Source organism: Corvus brachyrhynchos, unplaced genomic scaffold (genome assembly GCF_000691975.1).
Source record: "Corvus brachyrhynchos isolate BGI_N302 unplaced genomic scaffold, ASM69197v1 scaffold115, whole genome shotgun sequence".
In the NCBI taxonomy this organism is placed as follows: domain Eukaryota; kingdom Metazoa; phylum Chordata; class Aves; order Passeriformes; family Corvidae; genus Corvus; species Corvus brachyrhynchos.
Genome location: NW_008239553.1, coordinates 20,894,283 through 20,898,229, shown reverse-complemented (window position 1 = coordinate 20,898,229; position 3,947 = coordinate 20,894,283).

Sequence of the window (3,947 nt, the reverse complement as noted above, 5' to 3'; positions counted from 1 at the left end):
AGGCCTGTGTAAAAACCCTCAGAGAATCTCCAGTTACCACCAATAAGAAAGCTTCCCATTTTGGGGCACTTGGGTTTAAAGATGGTGTCTGGATTAAGACTGATGCAAAAGGTAAAATAACTTGTGCTGCAAATCAGAAGAATTATAAAGACAGGTAAGTAAACTGATTACCTTGTTTCCCAGTAGGGATGCTGATGTAGCACTATCCCTAAAATATGTTTGTGTATTTGGGGATATGTGTGTATGTACTTGGGCAAAGTTTGGGATTTTTAACTGCTCTAAGTCACTGACTGTTAAAACAATGGTTATCATTCATGAATCATTCATTTATAGAACTCAGAGAATGGCTTGGGTTAGAAGGGACCTCAAAAAATCATCTTGTTCCAACCTAGCTGCCATGGGCAGTGACACCTTTCACTAGACCAGGATGCTCAGAGCCCCATCCAACCTGGCCTTGAACATTCCAGGGAACACTGCCACAACTTTTCTGGACAACATGTTCCAGTGCCTCACCAACCTCACAGTGAAGAATTGCTTCCTCTTACATAATCTAAATCTGCCCTCTGGCAGTGGGAAGCCATTCCCCCTTGTCCTGTCACTCCATGCCTTTCTAAAAAGGCTCTCTCCAGCTTTCTTGTAGGCTCCCTTCAGGTAATGGAAGGCATTTTGGAGTGCATTAAAATGCACATCAGTACAAGCTACACGTGAAATGTTGTCAGGGCAGAAAGCCACGGACTGCATGTGTTTTCCAAAAAGTGCACTGAGGCCAACTTTAGGTTTGTTTCTTTACCGTAATGTATCAGTTTCCTGGGTTTGCAGTGCTTCTTTCCTGGAAAATTGCTGAAATTATTTTAAATATATTTTTTTAGGTGCAACTCAATCCTTACAATTTTTTAGGTATGAAAGAAGGAAAAAAAGTGTTTCCTGTGTTTCCAAAGACGGGGCTGTATCAGCCACTGCCCTGCGAGAGGCTCTGGGTATGGCCAGCAGCCGGCCAGGCTGGAGGTGCTCAGCCCACGCGACGTCCCACAGCCTTTGCCAGAGGGGGGGAGAAGGCAGCAAGCTCCAGCATTCCGCCTGTGCCTCCCTGCTTGCTCACAGCGTTTATCCAGCTGTTCAGGTCACTCGCTTTTGATGAGAGAAATGTTTGATTGGGCCAAGTTTCCTACAAGGATGTTACATGACAGCATACTCTCCAAAATGCTGGCCAACGGCCATGGAAGATCAGCTTTCACTTCTTTCTTCTCTGCTGTTGTTCGTCTTTTTCCTTAGATTGATTTCAAAGAAAGGGTCTTTATTTGACTAACAGAGTGCTGCTGCACCAACATCGTGTCACAGCATTGTGGTCTAGAGTTATTCTGGTGCTTGTGCTACCTGCTTTAACCAAGCCATGTGGAGGGACTGAAAATGGCATGCTTGTCCCATAATTTCCCTGTAACAAAGTTAGAAGGAATCCTCAATAGGATAACACACAGTTCAACTTCAGCTTTGTCAATTTGCTAGTCTTATCTTACCAATTTATTTAGGATTTATATTGATAGTTCCTAGGTTAACAGTCCTATAAGAATGTATGTTATAATCTATGTACTTTCCAATTTTTCTCCATCGAGTGCCCTACAGATGAAATTAGCTTGGAGAGGAAAGGAATGAAGAGACAGGCAGTGCTGTGGCTCAGCTGCTGTGAATCCTGTGTTCAAAACGGCAGAAATAGAAGCCAGGATGCTAAAATGTTTGGGGTTTGGGTGGCAGTTCTGCATTTGACTCTGGGCAGTGTGGGGCTTCATAGTTGCCTTTCGTGAGCATTCCTGTGCAGATCCCACCATCAGTCACATGCTGGGCTCTGCAGTCCTGGCACAGCTTGTGAGCGCTGCTGTCACCAGAGGACACTTCTGCACTGACCGACAGGTCCCACAATCCAGCAATGGTTATAAATATTCCTGTGCCTCAATCATCCTAAAGCCCATCCTCAACCACCAGAAAGTGATCTCAACTCATGTATTTAGCATGTTAGGCTTAGCTAATGTTTTATTTTTAGATTGTCTGAAAAAAGAAAAACTTAGGGGTTTTAAAAGGGACTATCAACTTCGTAAGCACCATGTCTTCTGAGGGAGCTTTGACATGCTTGAATGGATTTAGACTGTGCATCTTTTGTTTTCATAGTTGTTGCTTTTAAGAGGTTTCTTAGAACCAATCCTTGGGTTCAACCTTCATCAAACAGAATTTCCTTTCATTCAGATGCAATGCTGCAAACTGAGTCTGAGATCTGTCTGGAGCAATTTTAAGAGTATTAAAACTCCAGAACCAAAAGTGTCTGTCCTCTTTTTTTGTCTGACCTTTACAACTTCCAATCTAAACAGGCCATATGAATTAATCTCCAACATTTAAACACTTTTGTCATGGCTTCCTCTATCTCCTGGAGAATATTTGATTCTTTGCTGGTGATTCTTTTTTGTATTTAAAAGATGTCTCCTTAAATCAGACCTGCAATGTCATAGAAGTGCTGATCATGATTACAAACAGTCCATTTTCCAAGGACCTTATTCCAACATGATGACATAACCCCAGCAGGAAAAAAAGCCCAGAGCAATGAAGGTTAGTAGCAGAATCAGGCCAAGCCTGGAAGACTTGGGATTAATGCCTGAAATCTGTGTACAATCTGTGTATAGTGCTGCTTTGCACTTGTCCAGGCACAGAAAAACAAGGATTCCTTGTCCTACCAGGAACCCTGGCTGTCTCAGGGAGCCCATCTTTTGGGGGCTTTTCTGTAAAAAAGAACATAACAAAGTTGAATCATTATACACTTTATGTGTCAGCCAGCCCCAGCAACTTGAAGGTCTGCATGCACCTATCCTAAAGGGAATTAAAGAGCTTTTGGAAACCATCGCCACCTTTTCCTGGAGGTGCACCAGTTAAATTGTGCCGTCTGCTGAGATGGCTGACTGTGTCCTAACTTCTGGCACTTGTCCTGCAAAACAGGCTGAAGCTGTTCAAGAAATGACTTTTTCCAGCTGTCATGCTCATCTGCTGAGAGGAGTTGCTGCTCTGTGGCTCAACAAGTTTTCAGAAACCTAAACAAGATTAACTCAGTGTTAGGAGAGTTGTAGATATGCACTTTGGTAACATTACTGTTGTCCTTACTCCTTCTTTGTGTAAGATCTATTATATTTAGATATTAAATATAATATGTAATGTAATATAATATAATTAATGTAATATTGTGAGCAAAGAACCAACTGTTGAGCCACAACACAGGGTAAGTAAAGAAACCTCACTTTTATCTCTGTTCTGATTTTTAAAAGAAACAAAAACTTCTGCTTCTGTGCTGTGGTAACTCTACTGAAATCCTAGCACAAAAGGCAGCAGAATTTGACTTTCTAAGCTTGGGGAGAGAAACTTGGAGACTCCCAGCATATGGACTATCACTCAAGTTGTAAGACATGGGGAAAGTGTAAAAATTGCTGAGTGCTGTCGATGCATGTGCATAGCAAAAGGACACTGCAGCAGTTAGGCACATTTTGCAGGGCATACAGGAATTACAAAGGCTGGCAGGATAAACAGCAGTTATTTCTTCTAGTGCTACAAATGTACAAACCTTTGTGAAAGTCGAATATGTGCTAAGTATGTAAAGAGCGAAGTTTCCCTGTATTTTAGACTTTAGGGGATTTTTTCGTTCTGTTCCGCCATTATTTTCTATGTTTCTCACACAGGAGGAATTTTTATTTCCTTTTTTTTTTTTTTCTGTGTTTAAATGCCATCCCTAACATGATGTCATTACAAGACATAACATTTTAATTAAATCTCTCTTTCGCTGTCCATTGGCAGGCCCGTGGCTGCCCGGTGTTGTGATTCAGTGGCACGTGTGAGTTACCAGCACGGCGGGAGAGGGGGAATTCCTCCCTGCCCCGAAAAACATGTGGCTGCTGCTCCTCGAGCATCCCTGCTGGGCT